The following is a 25,301-nucleotide window of genomic DNA, read 5'->3' as shown; positions in this document are numbered from 1 at the left end:
TCCTCTTTCCCCCTCTCCCACTCCAGTATTATTTGCTAACTGATATTTATTTTACAAATATTGCCTTCTCTGGGAAGTTTACTTTGATTTCCAAGACTGATTAGTTGCCTTTGTCCATACTTTCACAACCTCTTGTATTTCTCTACTTTTTAGGACAATTTTTATGTTTGTTTATAGCTACTTTGTTCATTAAGTTACACGTTGCTGGAAGCCTATATAAGCTGTGTCATATATCTCTGAATGATCAAATGCTGTCACACATTTGTTGCTCAATACATGTCTGTTGAATTGGACAAAACTAGAGGGAAACCTAGACAGATCCTAACTCCAAAAGTGTCCCTATTTCCCTATTACAAAATTCCTCCATTAAAGTTTTACTCTTGGGGAGAAAGCTCTGTCCTTTATTAACATGCAAGTATTTCTGACTGTCTAACACATTTCAGCCTTTGTCAACAATTTACACTCAAGTGTTAATTGGTTTATCAGGGCTTTTCCACTGCTGTTTTGCTAATTGTTGGTTTTAATGAAGGGAATGTGTAAGGGGTGTTTGTGTGGGATTTAATACAATGAAGAGAGGGAGGGTAGAGAGGAAAGAAAAGAGAAAGGAGAAATAGCCTAATCTTATTTTGTGCCTGAAGGGCAAGATAATTAATGAAATTTAGCACTGCAGGAGTTTGCTTAGAACCAGAGTGGAACAAAAGAAGTCAAAATTCCCAGTAAGAGTCATTATATGGTGCATAGTACAGTTAATAATTTGCAGTCATTAGCCAATATTCTTTAAATATTTGTTCAACCTCCGTTAAGAATGACAAGATTATCCCTTAATTCAAACTGAAAAGAGATATATTCATTTCTCATCTACTTCCACTGGTAGAAATATTGAATTAATGTTATGACAAAAAAATTCTGCAAATATTTCTTACTTCCTACTCACATTTTGATGTTTTTGATAGTTGGCCTGTGTGTGTGTGTGTGATTTTCTTATTCAAGTAATTTTTGGAGGCACAATGAAAGGTTTACACTGTAGATGGTTACAAAAATTGCTCTTTTCTGATAAGTAGATTCATGCAATGCAGTGTTGTTAGTTTTTTGAATTCAGTTAGTTGTGATTCTACATGAGTCACAGAAGGACACAGTTGTATGAAATCTGTCATATAGAATCCTGGTTGAATCATAAAGGGTCTAGTTCTTGAGTCGTGTATTCAAATCCCAACTCTATTTGTTTTCTTATCTTCATGGCACTGAGTAATTTCCTTAACCTTTAAACCACAGTTATTTTCTTTTTTTTTAAGTGAACTTTTAATTTACACAATAGTTTTAGATTTACAGAATTATTTCTAAATAGTACAGAGAGCTTCTTCTGTATATCTCATACCTCGTTTTTCCTATTAATCAAATGTGTCTGATTAGTATGATACATTTGTCATAATAAACAATGAACAGATATTGATGTATTCTTATTAAAATTCAAGTCCATGTTTTATTTGAATCTCTTGAGTTTTTATCTGCTATCACTTTTCTGGTTCAGAATCCCATCCAGGTCACCACATTATATTTGATGTATATGTTTTCTTAGATTCCCATTGACTATAACAGTTTCACAGACTTCCCTTGTTTCTGAAGGCCATGACATTATTGAAAGATACGAGTCACATATTTTATAGAAAGTTTCTCAATTTGAACTTACTGCGTATGTTTCTATGATCAGAATGGGGTAATGTGTTTTTGCTTGGAAGACCACAGAAGTACCATTCCTATATGACGATAAATTGAACTTACTCAAAAATTATTTTAAAACATCTTCTTTGCAGAAACCTGGTTAAGAGGATTTAAAAAACAATCTATGGACTTGGAGAAAATATTTGCAAACATGTATCTGATAAAGGACTCATATTTAGAATCTATAGAAAACTATCAATGTTCAACAGTTAAAAATATAACATTTCAAATTGAAAATGATCAACAGGCAAGGAGACACACTTCACCAAAGAAAATGTACAGATGAAAAATCAGCACATGAAAAGATCTTCAACATCACTGGCCATTAAGTAAATACAATTAAAACCATAACAAGATATTATTGCACACTATTAGAACAACAAAAATTTAAAAAGTGACAATGCTGAATTCTGGTGAAGATGTAAAGAAATTGAATTTCTCATACATTGCCAAAGTAAATGTAAAGTGATCTAGCTACTCTGGAAATTAGTTTGGTAGCTTATTATAGTAATAAACATATATTTACTGTAAGACACATCAATCGCACTACTGGACATTTGCCTCATAACAACGAAAACTTATGTCTGTACAACAACTTATACAAAATAACAGTTTATCTGTAATAGCCAAAAATAGAAAGCTCACCAAACTGTACTATAAGTGGTGAATAGTTAAATTGCAGTACGTCAGTACCATGAAAAGTTACTCAGTAATACTGAATTAAAAAAATAAAAAGATCACACACTGTATGATTCCTATATAACATTCTCAGTAGGTCAGAGATAGAGAACCAATTGGTGGTTGCCAGAATTTGGGTATGTTGGGGGTGGGTAGGGCATAGAAGATTAGGTATGACTATAAAGGAGAAACAAAAGATAGATCTTTGTGATCATAGACTAGTTCTGCATCTTGATTGCTGTGAAGGTCACATGAATCTATATATGTTATAAAATACAATATATTCCAATTTCAGTGTTCCATTTTGATATTGTACTATAGTTCCATAAGATGGAACCAATGGAGAAACTGTGTATGAAGGGTACATAGATCCTCTCTGTTCTATCTTGGTGACTTCCTGTGAATCTATATTATTTAAAAAGAAAAATAAAAAATTAATCTATAACAGGTCAAATATTTTATTTTTCTGATTTGTTTCCTTTCCAGTGCTTCTGGATCTATGCTTCTGAGTCTTTGTCTTTGGCTGTTGGTGCTCATCAGAGACTCTGTCTTCATCTGTGTTTCACATGAAAACAATCAACAGAGGAAAGACACAACTTATGGAATGGGATAAAACATTTGCAAACTATTCATCTGATAAGGAGTTAATATGCAAAATATATAAGGAACGCAACTCCATTGCAAGAAAATAAGCCAATTTAAAAATGGGCAGAGGATCTGAATAGAAATTTATCAAAAGAAGACATGCAAATGGCCAACAAGTATATGAAAAAATGTTCAACATCACTAATCATCAGGGAAATACAAATTAAAATCACGATGAGAGATTACCTCACACCTATTAGAATAGCTGTTGTCAAAAAGATAAAAGGTAAGTGTTGGAGAGGATGTAGAGAAAAGAAAACCACTATATATTTTTGGTAGGAATATTAATTAGTACAGCCATTACGGAAAACAGTATGGGGTTCCTAAAAAAGTTGAAAATAGAACTACCATGAGCTCCAGCAATCACACTTCTGGGTATATATTTTTAAAAATGAAATCTGGGTGTGAAAGAGATATCCGTACGCCCATGTTCATTGCAGCATTATTAACCACAGCAAAGATATGGAAACAACCTAAATGTCCATGCGCAGATGAATGGACTTAAAAAATGCGATACAGGCACACAGTACAAAACTAATCATTCTGAAAAAGAAGGAAATCTTATCTTTTGAGACAACGTGAATCAACCTAGTGGATATTGTACTAAGTGAAGTAAGACAGGCTCAGAAAGAAAAATACTGCATTATCTCACTTACATGTGGAAACTAAAAAGGCTGAACTTACAGAGGCAGAAAGTAGAATGGTGATTGCAAGGAGCTGGGGCAGGGGAAAGAGGAGGATATGAAAGATGTTAGGCAAAGAGTACAAAGTTTGAGTTCAATAGGATGAATATGTTCTAGGATTCTATTGTGAAGCATGATGATGATAGTTAATAAGAAGGTATTGTACACTTGAAAATTGCTGAGAGAATAGATGGTAAATGTCACTACCAAAATTAAAAGTATGTGAAGTGATGAACATGTTAATTCACTTTGATTTAATCAGTTCAAAATGTAGACATAAAAAAAAAGATCATGTTGTATACTCCAAACATATATACTTTTTCTCAATTATAGCAACACCAGGGGGAAAAGATCTGTTAAATAATCACATCATAATTATTGATTATAATAACCTCTAGTATAAATAGAAGAAATTTTTGGTGATATTTCAGCTTATAAATGAAAAAGGATAGTTATTTTAGCCCACCATCCACATAAGTTTAAGGATATAAATCTAATCAATGTATGCATTCATGTTAACTTTTGGTAAATGAGAAAGTTTCAAAGAAACTAATAAAGCAGTATTTCTCAGCATCGGAAACAACAACAAAAACAGAATAAATACCATATCTCGAGACATAATATAAACAATATTTATGCACTTAAATATTGAAAATTAGTATGTTAATTTAGAATAACTGCTTTAGGTCATCTTCCAACACATGTACAACTTCAACATGTGGATTCTGCTGCTTTTTCAGATCAGAATTATTGTAACACTTACAACAGGATGTTAAAGTGAATTTTTTTCTGTCTTAGTTCTAGCTATGGTGACCGAACACCATCAAAAAACAAAAAATACATGGTGAATATTCTCACATTTCAATGACAGGTGGTAGATATCTTATGCAGCATTTGTAAAAGACAAGGCAGAACACTCTTTACAAGATCATAAATCAAGCACTCATCTCAAAAAGAGTTAGTACTGAAAGGTCTGAAGAAGGCAATTAATTTGGGAAAAAATGTGTTGGGGCATTTTCTTCTTACCTCCCCACCATAGAGAGAGCGAATAAAGGCCAACTAAGAGGATACTTGCAAGAACTTTGTGCCCTGAACTCTATTCCATACCTTGAAAAGTCTCAATTGGAAAAGAAACTTGCTAGATGCTCTGAATGAGGATAGGTAGCTGCACTGGGAACATTCTAGATTCTGAAATTTATCAGTTCCAAGGATGTATTCATATTTCTCAGGACCAAATCTGAGTCTCACAGAAGATCACATTGAACCTTGCCCTAGAGTACTGCTTGGAAGTGAGTTGTAACCCTAGTATATAGGTTAAAGTACTGAATTCCCAGAGACTGAAGAAAGAAATGGAATTAGCCAGCTAGATGAAAATGCATGGCTAGCATCTTGAGAAATACAATTAAATGGTCCCAAAGAAGGTTTCTAGTCAAGCAATAAAAGCACTGGTTCTCTCTTGAAACTACCAAGCCCAGAAAGCACCAATGCAAATTATACAGGTACCAGTTAAGAAAAACTTTGTTGTCCCCTTAATTCTGTTCCTCTCATGCTTCATGTGTGGAAGAGACAGTGATAGTTTCTTAAGTGGACAAGAAAAGAATGAGGAGAAGAAATAAAGAAAGGGACCATTCCCTATTTCCTAAGCCTAAGGCAGAGCTTTTAATTCCTCAATATTTCAGTGTATATTTCCAAAAACCAAGGACATTCTTTTACATGATAGTAAAATCAACAAAATCAGGATATCACATTGATACAATATTATTTCTAATCTACGTACCTTACTCAAAAATTTCACCAATTGTCTCACTAATGTCCTTTATGGAAAAAGAATATAAATTTATGTATATTTAATATTCAGAACAATATACAAATATATAAAATAATATGCAAAATAATATATGTATGTATGTATATTCTTAATTAAATACTAAGCATCTGTAAGAACTAGAGATATGCATATACCTGGAAAACAGGAAGAATAGGAACTGTTGATTGAGAAAAAACAAAAACAGTTTATATCCAAGGAAAATTTTGTGTGTTTGTGTGTCTATATATAGAGAGAACATATAGATATTAGATATTTTACATTATATGTTATATACTATATCATATATTATATATTATGCTGCATGGTAATTATATACATATATTATATATGATATATATTTTATATACATTCCCCTGAAAGTCACTAAAATAGTGTCAGAAAAGCATGTTAGCTAAAGCCATTAATTAAAATTAGTAAGCTGAGTGATGTCATCTATATTACTAAACTTAAAAAAAAAAAAACACACACACACTCTCCAGTAATACAGGAGTGATTAAATAGGTAGAAGTTTATAGGATGGGGTTACCCCACAAACAGATGAAAAAGGATAAAACCTTCACCCTGGGAACGCATCCTCCAATTAGGATGCTAAACTCAGTGTATAGTAAAGATGCATCATCTCCAAGTAACAGAGCAAGCACCACAAAATGTATTAAGCAACAAAAAAATTTATTGACTCATACAACTAAATAGTCAAAAGTTTGCATGTAGGAGAAAGGCTTAACCAGACTAACCTTGTCACCAAGAATTGTATTTCTTTCTGCTTCCCTTCTTCACTGTTAATAACATCCATTTTTTACCAAGATGTTTGTAAGATGCCTCCAAGTAGCAAGTGTGACCCACTCTTCACCTTGCTATTCTTGCTTATTCACCTCTAGTAGGTGAGAGTGCATCTCTTACACTAATTTTCAAATCTTATGTTTCACTCTAGACCAACTTTGATTACCTTTCCACACAGAATCAAACAATATAGCCAGGAGATTGCATGGATTTATTATCTTAGACCTATTTGAAATATCAATCACTAGAGCTTGCAATAGATTCAATTGCACCCAAATGATAGGCTGGCTATACAGTGGGAAATGAACTCAATGTTGCAAAAATTTCCAACAATTTCCAGAACACTCGGTTCTTCAGATGTCTCATTAGATCTATGTGAAAACTGGGAGGTAGGGATACGTTACTCAATTCTTGTTGCTTCACAGACCACTTCCAATGTACAATTCCATGAGAAATTTATTTTCCTTAATTTGTGATGCTCAGACTTACAATAATGTAGGGCTCTCATACTTTGAGCCCAAAATTAAAAACCATGTTTTAGATCCTTTTCTTTTCTCTATGTTTTGTTATCATTCACTGGATAAAAAGAGGTGGATGAGGTGAGAAAAAAATTATAAAGGTGTGCTCCATGTTTCTCCTTTATTTCCCAAACTCAAAGAAACCTTAAGACTATCTATTAGAAAGTATATTTGGTATGAAACTTGTTTAATATATTTTAAGTTATAGACAAACAGAATCCTTTCTTTCCATTTTGTCAAGAAAGTATAGATGTCATCACTAGTTTAATAATCAAACAGTTCCGGCTGGGAGCGGTGGCTCACGCCTGTAATCCCAGCACTTTGGGAGGCTGAGGCAGGCAGATCAAGAGGTCAGGAGATTGAAACCATCCTGGCTAACAAGGTGAAACTCCATCTGTACTAAAAATACAAAAAATTACCGGGCGTGGTGGCGAGAGCCTGTAGTCCCAGCTATTCTGGAGGCTGAGGCGGGAGAATGGCATGAACCCAGGAGACGGAGCTTGCAGTGAGCTGAGATCGTGCCACTGCACTCCATCCAGCCTGGGCAACAGAGCGAGACTCTGTCTCAAAAATAAATAAATAGCTGGCAGCCAAGATGGCCGAATGGGAACAGCTCCAGTCTACAGCTCCCAGCGTGAGCCACACAGAAGACGAGTGATTTCTGCATTTCCATCTGAGGTACTGGGTTCATCTCACTACGGAGTGACAGACAGTGGGCGCAGCGTACCATGTGCGAGCCGAAGCAGGGTGAGGCATTGCCTCACTCGGGAAATGCAAGGGGTCAGGGAGTTCCCTTTCCTAGTCAAAGAAAGGGGTGACAGACGGCACCTGGAAAATCCGGTCACTCCCACCCTAATACTGCACTTTTCCGATGGGCTTAAAAAACGGTGCACCAGGAGATTATATTCTGCACCTGGCTGGAGGGTCGTGTGCCCACAGAGTCTCGCTGATTGCTAGCAAAGCAGTCTGAGATCAAACTGCAAGGCGGCAGCGAGGCTGGCAGAGGGGCGCCAGCCATTGCCCAGGCTTGCTTAGGTAAACAAAGCAGCCAGGAAGCGTGAACTGGGTGGAGCCCACCACAGCTCAAGGAGGCCTGCCTGCCTGCGTCTGTAGGCTCTACCTCTGGGGGCAGGGCGCAGACAAACAAAAAGACAGCAGTAATTTCTGCAGACTTAAATGTCCCTGTCTGACAGCTTTGAAGAGAGCAGTGGTTCTCCCAGCAAGCAGCTGGAGATCTGAGAATGGGCAGACTGCCTCCTCAAGTGGGTCCCTGACCCCGACCCCTGAGCAGCCTAACAGGGAGGCACCCCCCAGTAGGGGCAGACTGACATCTCACACAGCCGGGTACTCGTCTCAGACAAAACTTCCAGAGGAACAATCAGACAGCAGCACTCGCGGTTCACGAAAATCCACTGTTCTGCAGCCACTGCTGCTGTTACCCAGGCAAACAGGGTCTGGAGCGGACCTGTAGCAAACTCCAACAGACCTGCAGCTGAGGGTCCTGTCTGTTAGAAGGAAAACTAACAAAGAGAAAGGACATCCACACCACAAACCCATCTGTACATCACCATCATCAAAGACCAAAAGTAGATAAAACCACAAAGATGGGGAAAAAACAGAGCAGAAAAACTGGAAACTCTAAAAAGCAGAGTGCCTCTCCTCCTCCAAAGGAACGCAGCTCCTCACCAGCAATGGAACAAAGCTGGACGGAGAATGACTTTGACGAGTTGAGAGAAGAAGGCTTCAGACAATCAAACTACTCCGAGCTACAGGAGGAAATTCAAACCAAAGGCAAAGAAGTTAAAAACTTTGAAAAAAATTTAGACGAGCATATAACTAGAATAACCAATACAGAGAAGTGCTTAAAGGAGCTGATGGAGCTGAAAGCCAAGGCTCGACAACTACGTGAAGAATGCAGAAGCCTCAGGAGCCGATGCGACCAACTGAAGAAAGGGTATCAGTGATGGAAGATGAAATGAATGAAATGAATGAGAAGGGAAGTTTAGAGAAAACAGAATAAAAAGAAAGCAACAAAGCCTCCAAGAAATATGGGACTATGTGAAAAGACCAAATCTACATCTGATTGGTGTACCTGAAAGTGATGTGGAGAATGGAATCAAGTTGGAAAACATTCTGCAGGATATTATCCAGGAGAACTTCCCCAATCTAGCAAGGCAGGCCAACATTCAGATTCAGGAAATACAAAGAACGCCACAAAGATACTCCTCGAGAATAGCAACACTGAGACACATAATTGTCAGATTCACCAAAGTTGAAATGAAGGAAAAAATGTGAAGGGCAGCCAGAGAGGAAGGTCGGGTTACCCACAAAGGGAACCAAAGTTGAAATGAAGGAAAAAATGTTAAGGGCAGCCAGAGAGAAAGGTTGGGTTACCCACGAAGGGAAGCTCATCAGACTAACAGCAGATCTCTCGGCAGAAACTCTACAAGCCAGAAGAAAGTGGGAGCCAATATTCAACATTCTTAAAGAAAAGAATTTTCAACCCAGAATTTCATATCGAGCCAAACTAAGCTTCAAAAGTGAAGGAGAAATAAAATACTTTACAGACAAGAAAATGCTGAGATTTTGTCACCACCAGGCCTACCCTAAAAGAGCTCCTGAAGGAAGCACTAAACATGGAAAGGAACAACCGATACCAACCACTGCAAAATCATGCCAAATTGTAAAGACCTTCGAGGCTAGGATGAAACTGCATCAACTAATGAGCAGAATAACCAGCTAACATCATAATGACAGGATCAAATTCACACATAACAATATTAACTTCAAATGTAAATGGACGAAATGCTCCAATTAAAAGACACAGGCTGGCAAATTGGATAAAGAGTCAAGACCCATCAGTATGCTGTATTCAGGAAACCCATCTCACGTGCAGAGACACACATAGGCTCAAAATAAAAGGATGGAGGAAGATCTACCAAGCAAATGGAAAACAAAAAAAAGGCAGGGGTTGCAATCCTAGTCCTTGATAAAACAGACTTTAAACCAACAAAGATCAAAAGAGACAAAGAAGGCCATTACATAATAGTAAAGGGATCAATTCAACAAGAAGAGCTAACTATCCTAAATATATATGCACCCAATACAGGAGCACCCAGATTCATAAAGCAAGTCCTGAGTGACCTACAAAGAGACTTAGACTCCCACACAATAATAATGGGAGACTTTAACAGCCCACTGTCAACATTAGACAGATCAATGAGACAGAAAGTCAACAAGGATACCCAGGAATTGAACTCAACTCTGAACCAAGTGGACCTAATATACATCTACAGAACTCTCCACCCCAAATCAACAGAATATACATTTTTTTCAGCACCACACCACACCTATTCCAACATTGACCACATAGTTGGAAGTAAAGCTCTCCTCAGCAAATGTAAAAGAACAGAAATTATAAAAAACTGTCTCTCAGATCACAGTGCAATCAAACTAGAACTCAGGATTAAGAAACTCACTCAAAACTGCTCAACTACATGGAAACTGAACAACCTGCTCCTGAATGACTACTGGGTACATAACGAAATGAAGGCAGAAATAAAGATGTTCTTTGAAACCAATGAGAACAAAGACACAACATACCAGAATCTCTGGGAAACATTCAAAGCAGTGTGTAGAGGGAAATTTATAGCACTAAATGCCCACAATAGAAAGCAGGAAAGATCCAAAATTGACACCCTAACATCACAATTAAAAGAACTAGAAAAGCAAGAGCAAACACATTCAAAAGCAAGCAGAAGGCAAGAAATAACTAAAATCAGAGCAGAACTGAAGGAAATAGAGACACAAAAAACCCTTCAAAAAATTAATGAATCCAGGAGCTGGTTTTTTGAAAGGATCGACAAAATTGATAGACTGCTAGCAAGACTAATGAAGAAAAGAGAGAAGAATCAAATAGTTGCAATAAAAAATGATAAAGGGGATATCACCACCGATCCCACAGAAATACAAACTACCATCAGAGAATATTACAAACACCTCTATGCAAATAAACTCGAAAATCTGAAGAAATGGATAAATTCCTCGACATATACACACTCCCAAGACTAAACTAGGAAGAAGTTGAATGTCTGAATAGACCAATAACAGGCTCTGAAATTGTGGCAATAATCAATAGCTTACCAACCAAAAAGAGTCCAGGACCAGATGGATTCACAGCCGAATTCTACCAGAGGTACAAGGAGGAACTGGTACCATTCCTTCTGAAACTATTCCAATCAATAGAAAAAGAGGGAATCCTCCCTAACTCATTTTATGAGGCCCGCATCATCCTGATACCAAAGCCGGGCAGAGACACAACCAAAAAAGAGAATATTAGACTGATATCCTTGATGAACATTGATGCAAAAATCCTCAATAAAATATTGGCAAACCAAATCCAGCAACACATCAAAAAGCTTACCCACCATGATCAAGTGGGCTTCATCCCCGGGATGCAAGGCTGGTTCAATATATGCAAATCAATAAATGTAATCCAGCATGTAGACAGAACCAAAGACAAAAACCACATGATTATCTCAATAGATGCAGAAAAGGCCTTTGACAAAATTCAACAATGCTTCATGCTCAAAACTCTCAATAAATTAGGTATTGATGGGACGTATCTCAAAATAATAAGAGCTATCGATGACAAACCCACAGCCAATATCATACTGAATGGGCAAACCTGGAAGCCTTCCCTTTGAAAACTGGCACAAGACAGGGATGCCCTCTCTCACCACTCCTATTCAACATAGTGTTGGAAGTTCTGGCCAGGGCAATAAGACAATAGAAGGAAATAAAGGGTATTCAGTCAGGAAAAGAGGAAGTCAAATTGTCCCTGTTTGCAGATGACATGATTGTATATCTAGAAAACCCCATTGTCTCAGCTCAAAATCTCCTTAAGCTGATAAGCAACTTCAGCAAAGTCTCAGGATACAAAATCAATGTACAAAAATCACAAGCATTCTTATACACCGATAACAGACAAACAGAGAGCCAAATCATGAGTGAACTCCCATTCACAATTGCTTCAAAGAGAATAAAATACCTAGGAATCCAACTTACAAGGGACGTGAAGGACCTCTTCAAGGAGAACTACAAACCACTGTTCAATGAAATAAAAGAGGATACAAACAAATGGAAGAACATTCCATGTTCATGGGTAGGAAGAATCAATATCGTGAAAATGGCCATACTGCCCAAGGTAATTTGTAGATTCAATGTCATCCCCATCAAGCCACCGATGACTTTCTTGACAGAATTGGAAAAAACTACTTTAAAATTCATATGAAACCAAAAAAGAGCCCGCATCGCCAAGTCAGTCCTAAGCCAAAAGAACAAAGCTGGAAGCATCACACTACCTGACTTCAAACTATACTACAAGGCTACAGTAACCAAAACAGCATGGTACTGGTACCAAAACAGAGATATAGATCAATGGAATAGAACAGAGCCCTCAGAAATAACGCCACATAACTACTACTATGTGATCTTTGACAAACCTGAGAAAAACAGGGAATGGAGAAAGGATTCCCTATTTAATAAATGGTGCTGGGAAAACTGGCTAGCCATATGGAGAAAGCTGAAACTGGATCCCTTCCTTATACCTTATACAAAAATTAATTCAAGATGGATTAAAGACTTAAACATTAGACCTAAAACCATAAAAACCCTAGAAGAAAACCTAGGCATTACCATTCAGGACATAGGCATGGGAAAGGACTTCATGTCTAAAACACCAAAAGCAATGGCAACAAAAGCCAAAATTGACAAATGGGATCTAATTAAACTAAAGAGCTTCTGTACAGCAAAAGAAACTACCATCAGAGTGAACAGGCAACCTAAAGAATGGGAGAAAATTTTCGCAACCTACTCATCTGACAAAGGGCTAATATTCAGAATCTACAATGAACTCCAACAAATTTACAAGAAAAAAACAAACAACCCCATCAAAAAGTGGGCGAAGGACATGAACAGACACTTCTCAAAAGAAGACATTTATTCAGCCAAAAAACATATGAAAAAATGCTCACCATCACTGGCCATCAGAGAAATGCAAATCAAAACCACAATGAGATACCATCTCACACCAGTTAGAATGACAATCATTAAAAAGTCAGGAAACAGCTGATGCTGGAGAGGATGTGGAGAAATAGGAACACTTTTACATGTTGGTGGGACTGTAAACTAGTTCAACCGTTGTGGAAGTCAGTGTGGCGATTCCTCAGGGATCTAGAACTAGAAATACCATTTGACCCAGCCATCCGATTACTGGGTATATACCCAAAGGATTATAAATCATGCTGCTATAAAGACACATGCACACGTATGTTTATTGTGGCACTATTCACAATAGCAAAGACTTGGAACCAACCCAAATGTCCAACAATGATAGACTGGATTAAGAAAATGTGGCACATATACACTATGGAATACTATGCAGCCATAAAAAATGATGAGTTCATGTCCTTTGTAGGGACATGGATGAAATTGGAAATCAACATTCTCAGCAAACTATCTCAAGGACAAAAACCAAACACCGCATGTTCTCACTCATAGGTGGGAATTGAACAATGAGAACACATGGACACAGGCAGGGGAACATCACACTCTGGGGACTGTTGTGGGGTGGGGAGAGGAGGGAGGGATAGCATTAGGAGATATACCTAATGCTAAATGACGAGTTAATGGGTGCAGCACACCTGCATGGCACATGTATACATATGTAACTAACCTGCAGATTGTGCACATGTACCCTAAAACTTAAAGTATAATAATAATAAAATAAAAATAAATAAATAAATAAAATAAAACAGTTCCAAGTGTACTTGTACTGTGACTCAGTAGTTTCAACGTTTCTATTTTGTCTTTAAGACTTGTTATTTGACTTTGCAGTGTGGGTAAATTGTATAAATGAAAGCATTTAATTGGACACTTTTTGTTTCTAATTTCTTCTTGCTCAATGTGTGTTCTTGTGTCTTTAAAAAACAGCTAGGAGAAGTGCTAAATGTAATATATAACTGCCAAGAAAAGAAAAACCTCATTCTTGAGAAAATAGACAATCACATTAGAGTAGTTTGATAAAATTAAAATTAATTATTTGTAAGCCTTAGGGGGAATCACTCTTCTAAGCAGGAATGCTAAAAGAGTGTACTGTTTAAGGAAAAAGGAGGCTCTTTTCTCATTAGAGAAGTAATTTATGCAGAAACTAAACATAAATATAATGATCATGTGTATTTGTTTCCACTGCATTGTTTAAATTAATGTCTCCAAGGAATAGATAATCAAGAGAAATCAGAATTAAAAACGTCTTTCATGAATTTCAGAGTCCCAAATTAGCATTAACTAATTTTTATTCAGAATATCAATCTTCAAAACTATCTTAATAAAATTATCTATCTTACTGGATTATATTTCTTATTGTTTCTTCAACATTCTGAATATAGCAAAACCTCTCCAAAGAGAAAAATTATGGGGATGAATTTGCAAATCAAATGCCTTGGAGGACAGAGACTAAAATTCCATCTGGAGTTAATGAGCGGTCTTCATGAGGCTCTGTCCACTGCACAGTGAAGAGGGAGATGAAAGATTCTACTTCTTGATGTGGTGATTGTCAGTTCTGTGATAAATAAGAATAATGCCCCCATGAAGTATAAGACCAACATGGAATCCACCACAATAATGGGGAAGATAGAACCTCTGGAGTTGGGAGAAGTAAAGAGAAGGAGTCTGAAGTCTGTGGGGAGGGAGGGAGGAAGTAATGAGCTCTCCCTAGCCTCCTTATTGCCTCCGGTGGAGACAGAGTAGACATTGTTTGGACAACAGTGTCTTCTGGCTAGAAAGTAGTACTTGCAATATTTATACACTGCCTTTGGATACTAAAAGCCTAGATTCCTGCTGGGATCTGAAATAATTTATTTGGTGACTCATCCTAGGATCTTCTTCTTTCTCTCTCCCATCCTTGGAGGGCAGAGGAAACAATTTGAAAATTTAGGTAGAGCTTCACTACTTGTAGTGAACAATAAAACATTGTTTTATTGCTGGGGATTTTTCTGTTTGTTTGTTTGGCCTGGGGGTAACCACAGTGTACTCATGACTGATGGCTTAAGACATATGTGTCAAACACAAATATTCTTTTACATTTTTTCCTTCACTTTTATAATGGGAGGAATCATTCAATATATCCAGAGTCTGAAACTGTGACCATTAATATATAACTTATAAATCCTTAAATTTGCAGGTACTAAGGTGAAGGATTAACTTTTAAAAACTAAAATTTTGTCCTAAATAAAGAGATATATACCTACTAATTTTTCAAGAACTTAAAGCACTTAAAAAAATTTTTTTTTGAGATGGAGTTTTGCTCTTGTTGCCCAGGCTTAACATGACAAAGATGTGCTAATTCAATTTTTTTTTTGAAAAAATGATATCGTGGAATAAACTTGGTCTCAAATCATTTATTTAGTCAGACAAATGGAAATTGCATGCTCAAAGGTTGATAATTAACAATTGATAATCTTCTTAATGGAAACAACACATAAGGTATCTCCAAAACTTGCCAGTTTATTCAGACCCTCCTTAAACAGGGCATCAGGGCAAAGAACCAACTGATAATCCTGTGTCTCTTCAAGAATTATACAATACTCTGACTCTCTCTTTTTCTCTTTTGTCACTCTGAATCCAATTAAATTCACTTTAGTATTTCTCAGGAGTTGCTTATTTCTTCTTTCTTTCTTCATCTATTTTATAAGCCTAAGTAGGTCCTGATTTTGGCAGATACACCTAAAAATAGTACTAAGTAAGAGTAAGTCAATGAAAAAGAAAAACACTTGTTTGGAAGTGAAATGAGGACAAATCCCCATTTCCCCCTTCCCTCAGCCCCTGATAACCACCATTCTAATCTCTGCTTCTATGAGTTTGACTACATTAGGTACCTCACATACATGGAATCATGCAATATTTGTCCTTCCATGACAGGCTTACTTCACTTAACACACTGTCCTCCAGGTTCATCTGTATTGTCCTATAGAGTAAGATTTCCTTTTATTTTAAAGGCAGAATAATATTCTGTTGTATATATGTACCACATTTTCTTTGTCCATTCATCTGTCATTGGACATTTGGGTTGTTTCTATAATGCAGTTATTGTGGGTAATGCTACAATAAATATGGAAGTGCAGATATCTCTTTGGGATCCTAATTTCCATCCTTCTGGGTAGATATACCCAGAAATAGGTTGCTGGATCATATGATAGTTTTTAAATTTTTCAAGGAACCTCCATACTGTTTTCCATAATAGCTATATTAATTTATATTCCCACCAACGTTGTACAAGAGTTCCAATTGTTCCACATCGTTGCCAACACTTGTTATCTCTTAAAAGTTTTCAAAACATACATCCTTAACTGGCATGAGGTGATATTTCATTGTAGTTTTGATCTGGATTTCTGTGATGATTAGTAACTGAGCATTTTTTCATATACTTGTTGGTCTTTTTATAAATTCTTTCAAAAAATGTCTTTTCAGATCCTTTGCCCTCTGTTTAATTGAATTATTTGTTTTCCTGCTATGGAGTTGTATCCATTCCTTCTATATTTTTGACATGAACCCCTTATCAGATACATGGTTTGCAAATATTTTTTCCTATTCTGAGGCTTGTTTTTTTCATTTTGTCAGTTGTTTACTGTTCAGAAGCTTTTTAACTTTGATGTAGTCCCACTTTTCTATTTTTAATTTTGTGGTTTGTGCTTTTGGTGTTAAGCAACAAAGAAATCCAAGACATTCTTGCCAAGATTGATATAAAGAAGCTTTTCTCCTATGTGTTCTTCTAGGAGTTTTATAGTTTCAGGTCTCGTGTTTAAGTCTTTAATCCATTTTGGGTTTATTTCATATATAATGTAAAAGAGGGTGATGATTTTATTCTTTTGCGTGTGGCTATACAGTTTTCCCAGTATCATTTGTTGAAGAAACTATATTTTCCTTACTGTGTATTCTTGGCACCCTTGTTGAAACTCAGTTGACTTTATATGTATGAATTCATTTATGTACACTTTCTTCTGATCCACTGGTCTGTAATTGGTGTAAAGTTTTAGTTACACAAGATAAATTACTTCTAGAGGTCTGCTATACAGCATAGTGCTTATCATTGACAATACTGCATTATGCACTTAAAATTTTGTTTCAGGTAGATCTCATATTAAGTGTTCTTACCACACACACATGTGCACACCACACACAGGGATATACAAAAATTTTGGGAGGTGATGAATATGTTTATTACCTGGGTTGTGGTGATGGTTTAATGGTTGTATGCATGTATCCAAACTAATCAAATTGTACACATTAAATATGTGCAATTTTTGGTACCTCAATTAATACTCCAGTAAAATTATGTTTAGAACATTAAAATAAAGGAATGAGAGAATACAAAAATCTTAATATACCTAAAACACACAAAAAATGGGGAATTAAAACTCCTGAAAGTGGCAGGGATTCATTTCTTATGTCTCAAGTTTTCTTATTACTTACTCTCTATAAACTTGTAGCTGTTTATCCTTTTGGAGAAACTCTTCCAAAATTTTTTTTTATTTTTTGCCTGTCTGGTTCAATATCAAGGATTGTATTTCAGTGTTTTCTTCATTTTGCATTGTTAAACAAATCAAAATTCCCAATCTAAAAAGCCTTCTCTGAGTCTAATTTATAAATGTGTGACATCCAATGAATATAAATTATTTTATTGAGGACCAAGAAAACAACCCCTAAAGGAACACAGACACTCCAGAAAAATAGCAAGTGTAGGCTGAAAACGAAATATCCACCTCAAAAAATAAAAGATATCAATAACTCCAGCCAGTAGAAATTACTTCTACCCCCTGACCTTTGGCTATTCTAACTCACCATGCTGATTCTCAAGCCTTAGTTGACACACTGGCAGCTGCCCAATGGCCAATTTTTCTTCATTTATAAAACACTGGCAAAATACAAAAGAAGAAATTAGTGCATTCAGTTAATACAAAGTTAATACTGGTTTTTAGCAGTTGATTTCTTCCCTCAACACTGTGTATGTTGCTTCTATCAAAGAAGTGGCAAGCTGGCACTGTGAAGAGCCACGCTCTCATCCAAGTGTCCAGGTGAGGGTGCCGTTGGCAGCCATCTGGTATCTATCAAGTGGATTGTGCCTCCATACACAGAGGAGACCCTGCAGATGCAGGTTTAGATGCCTCAGCTTATTGTGATGCAGCATAGTGGCTTCTGCCCTGGATTCCCTGGCCCAATTAACCCTCCAATTCTATTTTCCCTACCATGACTTTTGTATAGAAATAAGGTAAGGGGTTGGAGAAACAGCGAGAGGCACAGATTATGGATAAATATTTGGGATGAAAGGTTTAGAAGACCCCCAACGTAGGTGAAGGGAAGGAGGCCGGCATTGAGTAAACATTCCTCTGTAGCACCAGCTGGAAGCACCTTTTATTCCTGTTATCAATGAGCTAATTATTCTACTGAAGCTCTCAGGTATGCCAAGCTGAATTCTGTTGGGATGATACTTTCGTCAGATGGCAGTAGACCCTTTACTCCCTCATTCTCTAGATTTCCAGCCTGGTTTGTTGATTATCTTCCTATATGAATAGTTTTCCAGTGTAGACTTTCTCCAAATATTTTTTAATCCTCTTTATGTCTGAGATTAATTGGCACAGATTACATGTTACAATTTCTAACCAAAAGTCCTAATTGAATCCAGATTAAGATGGGTTCTTTGTTTTATGCAAATGTATTAGGTTCCTAAAACTAAGTGAATGGATGTATACAAGACTTCATTTTCAGAATGGACGGACATCCTTGTCTTTTTATAGAATAGCCAGGAGCAGTGGATGGGAGTGAAACCAAAGTTATAAAAGCGTGAGAAAGAAGGTAACTTATAGAAGCAACATAAGAAGAAAAGTAACCATAGGGGTATCTGACAGCAATAAAGTTCATCTTACAGAGAAGGAAGCCAGAAATGTTGAAGGAGAACCATCGAAAAATAGGAATGGCAGAGGTTAAAAATCTGCTTTTTCACCAGGATTTGGGACTAAGTTTACCCTCTTAGTGCTTTGATTTTCTCATAGGAAATGAGGCCAGTATGCTTCACTACCTATTTTTCAGATTGTTATAACAATTCCAAGGGCAATCATTAGTAAGTGTTTAAATATTTTACCAGAAGTATTTTATTTAATAAACCATTATGAGTCTGAGATTAGGTCTCTAAAAACATGCCACAATAATTTTGTTTTGATACTGATCTCTTTAATGTCAATTAGTATCAAGTAATCAATTACTTGTACAAGAGTGTACGAGTATACTTATAAATAGTACCTTGGATATAAGGGAAATATAAACTATTTTAGCTGAGTCAGCAATTTATATATATATATATATATATTTTAGATGAAGTCTTGCTCTGTCACCCAGGCTGGGGTGTAGTGGTGTGATCTCGGCTCACTGCAACCTCCATCTCCTGGCTTCAAGCAGTTTCCTGCCTCAGCCTCTGGAGTAGCTGGGATTACAGGCGCACAACACCATGTCTGGATAATTTTTGTATTTTTAGTAGAGATGGGGGGTTTCACCATATTGACCAGGCTGGTCTTGAACTCCTCACCTCAGGCGATCTGGCCACCTCGGCCTCCCAAAGTGCTGGGATTACACGCATAAGCCACCGCACCTGGCCCAGCAATGACATATTAACATAATTTGCTACCTGATGATGTGGGGTGATCTAACAAATTAATATTTAATATTTATAAACAATTATAATGCCTTAATTATGATTGAAAAACCAATTGCTTAGCACAACTTTGGGGGTGTGGGGTGGATAGCTTAGTCCAGTAGGTATAAATAAAATGCAAGGGTCTAGGTCTACTGGAACTTTAACATAAAGCACCTCGGTGAAACAAATGTTAGAAAAAATTACTGTTATCTTATGCTACCCTAATATATTTTCTAAGTAAGTAACACCATAGCTCTTCATTCAGGATTAGGCATCACAGAAAAGCTGTTTCTCACTCAATAGTGACTGGCCAGGATGTGGAAGGAAGTGAATAATATGGCAGAAGGCAGGGTAGGTGGAGATGAAAATCCTAAACCTCCAGATAAGAAGACAGAAGAAACTTGAAAAAACAATAAAAAGAGAATTCTCTTCAAATATTTAAATGGCCCAGCTTTCAACTACAGAATTAGTTGCAGACCTAAGAGTTTGAACTTGAAGCATCAGAAATAAGTCCATTGAAAAGCCATTTGAATAACTACATGAAAAATTTTATTGTTTTTAATATAAAGTTTATAAATAATACAACCAATAGATATTTATAGCAGACCTTTTATAAAATCCAGGCAACCTGAAAGCAAAAAGAATTGCACACAATTCCTGGTATGTTAAAACAAACAAACAAACAAAAAAAAACACTTTAATGGAAGCAACCAAATAAAAGTGATTTATTAGAATTGGTGTCTCTGTTAGAAGCCCTACAAATTAATTATTTCTGATACACAGTTTCTCATTGAATTGGGGAACAAATTAGACGTATATTCGAGCTATCAGAAAATTAAGCAAAATCACAGGGAAATTAGAGAATTCCACAATAGGTGTAACCACCCTTATCAGCTTGTCTTCTGGGATAGGGTCTGTTTTGTTAGGGTGAGAATTATTTTGTTTCTGTACATCATGAAATATGCAATTATTCTCCCTCAATCTCATCAGAGAAAATAAAACTATAATTTTATATCCTCTAGAGAGCAGTCACCAATGTTATGTAAAATGTATCTTATATAAAATACTTGATAGAGTAGAACACTGATTATTATCTGTTATTAAGAGCCTTTTCTATTTTTTCATAGTAAAGATTATGATTGTGTAAATGCAGGCATCTCCAAGCTAATCACTAAGCAAAAAGTAGGTCACTTAAAACTCTCATTTCCTCAATTCATTGTATCCACTCCTCAACCCTTCTAAGCTGTTAATTGTGTGTTGTTTCTGCCAATATCTCACCAGAATCCTTACCTAGGTAAAGTTAATAAATCATTTCATAAATGTTGAATTACAATTTTAGTTGTCTTTTCTATGCTTGACTGACTCTCGTTTCTTTGTGACAATACTTAGAATCGTTCAGGAAGAGGTTTCCTGTTTTTTGTCATTTTACACCCATTATCTTGTTCCATTGCTATCTTGACATGTTCCCTTCTCATAGCTTTGAATAAGGAGACTAAGATAATAAATGAGTTTAAGTTGTGTTTGGAAGAGACTAGAAATTCTCTAGAATGATACTCTCCTCTGGAAAGTGTGCACAGCCTCACTCTGCCCCCATTTGACTCTGCAGGCTGCCAGGGCCTGTTTCCTCTGGTTAGCACAGTATTTCTTCCCCAAACAGAGTTTACATTCAACTCTTTGGTGGAAGAACTGACTGTTGTTCTGAAATTTTTTTTTTTTTTTTTGAGACAAAGTCTCACTCTGTCACACAGGTTGGAGTACAGTGTCAGGAACTTGGCTCACTGCAACCTCCGCGTCCTGGGTTCAAGTGTTTCTCCTGTCTCAGCTTCCTGAGTAGCTGGGACTATAGGCATCCACCACCATGCCTGGCTAATTTTTGTATTTTTAGTAGAGACAGTGTTTCGCTATGTTGGCCAAGCTGGTCTCGAACTCCTGACCTCAGGTGATCCACCCACCTTGGCCTCCCAAAGTGCTGGGATTACAGGCGTGAGCCACTGCACCCAGCCTGTGCTGAATATTGATGTGCATCAGTTGAATCCATTCCTCAAATGAACCCCTTAAAAACTCAGACAAATGTGTAGCCATGCCATGGATAACCCTGCTAACTATCTCCTCAGGGGTAATTTCTGAGGATGGACAAGGAGTCTTCCATTCAACACCTCATTCTATGTCACCTTCTCTGGACAGTCATTCTAAAATTGGGTTTCTTCCATCATCTTTTCCTTTTATTCTGCTTTAATTTTCTTCTTAGCACTTTCACCATCTGATTTATTACACTGTATTTTGTAATTCGGTTATTGTTTGTCTACCTCCTCCCCTCTCCTGGAGTGTAAGCACCAAGAGGGCAAGGACTTTGCTTTTGCTTCAGCCCCAGTGACTAAAACAGTGCCTAGAACATCATAGAAGTTCAACAATATTTGTGGAATAAATTACCTTGCTGGAGAGAGAAATTACAGAAACACCAAAGAATATGATGGTTTGCTTATATCATTCCAGCCCTGCATAAGGACACACATACACATAAACACACAGGAGAGAGTGGTCTGCGTGATTATCTTCTCCTGTTCTAGAGGATGTGTACTCCGTAAATATTTGTTGACTGAATGCATTCATGAAAGCATGAGTTTGATAACCAGTCAAATTTTTTTTCTAATTAGGGCTCTAAAAGAATAACCAGGAAGAAAAGAGAATATATATGCAAATAAGGTGATCCTATTATATTTTCTTCTATAATTGTGGAGATGTTATGAGGAGGACACTGAGATTTTCCCTACTCTTTTTTAATTAGAAATTATGACAGAAACTTAGATGACAAAAAAAAACTCAATGTGTTCCATTAGATAATAAATAATTTGAAATATAATCAAATAGTCAAAGAAAATCTTCAATGTGGTCTCCATTTCACTGGAGGCACAATTTTAACTTTTTGGTGAGAGGTGATGACAATTTTCTCATCACAAAGGCTCATCTAAAGGGAACAATAAGGTCTGCCAGAATGTCTTCCTTGTCAAGGTCCAATTTAAAATTCACTTTCCATCTTCTCTAAAGATATGGAAACTGTGTGAGGAGTGCCCTAAGCAGGCTCCAGTACATAGAGGGCTTTTCAGTTCATTAATAAACATTGACATGACCTGCCCTTTAAAGACTGACAAAACTGGTCCCCACCACATTTTCAAGCTTGCTGTGTATCCTTGGGACTGCAAGGAGGACCTGGAACAGAGGCTCAGCTTCCAGGATCCCAAGGATCTAGTTACATTACATTACCTTCCTGCTCGTGGAAACGGCTTTTTGGTTTATGCCCACACACTAATGTACAAATGCTCTCTGCAGCCTGGCAGGGAGCCCAGTACAGGAAAAATGTTCTGTTTCCATTCCTTTTAAGCCATGGTCCATGCCCAGACTGAGCTGTGAGATGCTCCTTAGCTTTTTGCCTCACCTGATTTGTCTTTCATGGAAGTGCAAGGTAACCTTAGCCATTTCTCAGTTCCTAAATTCTAACCAGTAGAATTTGGAAAAGGATTCACCATCATGCTTTATAACTAATAAAATATAAGAAAAACTGGATTCTGAATACTTATTTTAAAAAAACAAAAACAAAACTTGCATGCAGCACTGTGTGTGCAGTGTTACCTCCATCTGGACCTCTTTAAAGAAAAACACTCGAATTTTTGACAGGCTTTAGTGGATAGTCCCTAACAATAATTTTCTTTCTTTCCCACCCCAAAAAGGAAAATTTTAACTACCTTTTTCCACAAAATTTTATCTTTGTTTTCTTCTTAACAGCCCTTCTTGCTCAGAAAGCAAATCCTTCAAACCATCTATTTTTCCCTGACCAAAAATAAACACTACTGAACCACAGTACTTATTGCACTATTGGTTTGTCATTAGTTTTGATGAATTATAAGCCCCAAACTGGAATGGACCATGTGTTACTCAGATCTTAGTGCCAAAGGAGCAATCACAATGATATTAACCACTGCATTTATTGAGAGTTTGTGCCAGGTACAATTTTAGAAACTTTGTATACATTAGATCATTTAATCTTCATAATAACTCCAAGAGAAAATGATTTTTGTGTAACTGAAGTAACAGAATTATAAAGAAGTCACACATTTGGTAAGCTGTAGAGCTCAGATTCAAAACCATGCAAAGATCACCAGATATTCTTAACTGGAATGTGTGTAGTAGGCCCTCAAATATTTGAGAATGAATCGTTATTTATGTCTTGAGTATAGAACTATTGGGAGTGCTTGGTGTAGCTAACATGATCACATGCCCTCCAAAGTAATTTTGGAAACACTCATGGTACATTTTTTAATAATTCCATTGTAAGCCTGTCCCCCAAGTCTCCCAGAAGCTACATTTATGCTTCAACCCTTGTGTCTTATGATTACATCCCAGTCCAGTCTGGCTTATGTCATTGCATCTACAAGGAAAGGTCCTATTTGGAGTGGCTTTGAGTTATATTTTGGTGCACGTTTGTGTGTCTCCTGTGCTCATCTGTCTTGGAATTTAGCTCCTAATACTTATTAAATCTTAATTTAATGTCCTGTTATCATGTTGCTAAGAGGTGCATACCCTTATTCTGGACCTTCTCTCCACTTGGGCTATGTTATTTTTCATGCGTCCTGTACCTTTTTCCTGGCAGAACTGCCTCTTCCAAGTTCCCAATCCAATCTTTAAAAGCCCAAGTTCCCAATCTAATTTTTAAAATCAACCAGAGGGCTCTGTTGTTGCATGGAAAAGGTCAACTCATCATGAGCTAAAAGAGACAGTTTATGGTTTGCAGCATTAGAATCAAGTGAAAACACCTAACCTATGAGGAGAGCTGACAGAAGCCTCTAAAATGTGGCATGTTCCACATTAATGAGAGTTGGCTGCAAAGAGCTTGAAGCTAACAGCCACCACTGTTAACAGTGTCACCCTGTAATGGTTTGGAAAGTTGCTACAATTACAAATACCAGATTTTGTGGGTTTTTTTCAAATAAAAATCATCACAGAGTCCTTGAAGTGAAGCTGGTGGTAGCTTATTTTGCAGTACAGTATTTTAGATAAGTTGTTGTATGACCCGCTGTCACCTCTGACCACAGTACCACATGCAAGGTGACCAGAAGACAGTGGGTAGCTAAGCTATTCTTTATATGAAGGCAGTAATTGCCAGTATTTTCTTGAGTGTTTGCTGTGCACAGGCAAAGTACTAAGTACCTTATATGTATTGTATTTAACACTCATAATTACTCAGACAGATATTAATATAATCACCTCTATTTTGCATATGTGGAAACTGAGGCATAATAAAAATAAGTTATTCACTCAAGGTGACAGAATTAGTGAATGGAAATCAATGGAAGTCAAGTCTAAACCATGGCAATAGAATTGTTGCAATGTCTTTTTGCTAGTAAGCACACACAAAAAATACCTCTGGGAATGTTTTTAAGGGGTACTTGATTAAAGGGGTACAATATAAGACTGGATAGTCAAGAATTCACTGTCTTGGGAGTACCTTCTCAGGATACAATATTTAAAATTCTGGCAAGTACCCCAGGGAATGTGGCAAACTCACTGTTAAAGTGGTTTTTGGAGGCCTGAAGAAAGTGATGGCCAATGCTGAAAAATTAGAATATCAGAGTTGCCCTGGAGGGTGATAGAACAATGAATAAAAAGATTGAGGGAAAGGGGCATGCAAGAATAGACATAATACTTCCACT

The sequence above is a fragment of the Pongo pygmaeus genome, chromosome 4, assembly GCF_028885625.2.
Source record: "Pongo pygmaeus isolate AG05252 chromosome 4, NHGRI_mPonPyg2-v2.0_pri, whole genome shotgun sequence".
Lineage (NCBI taxonomy): Eukaryota > Metazoa > Chordata > Mammalia > Primates > Hominidae > Pongo > Pongo pygmaeus.
Note: the sequence above shows the minus strand (reverse complement) of the source record.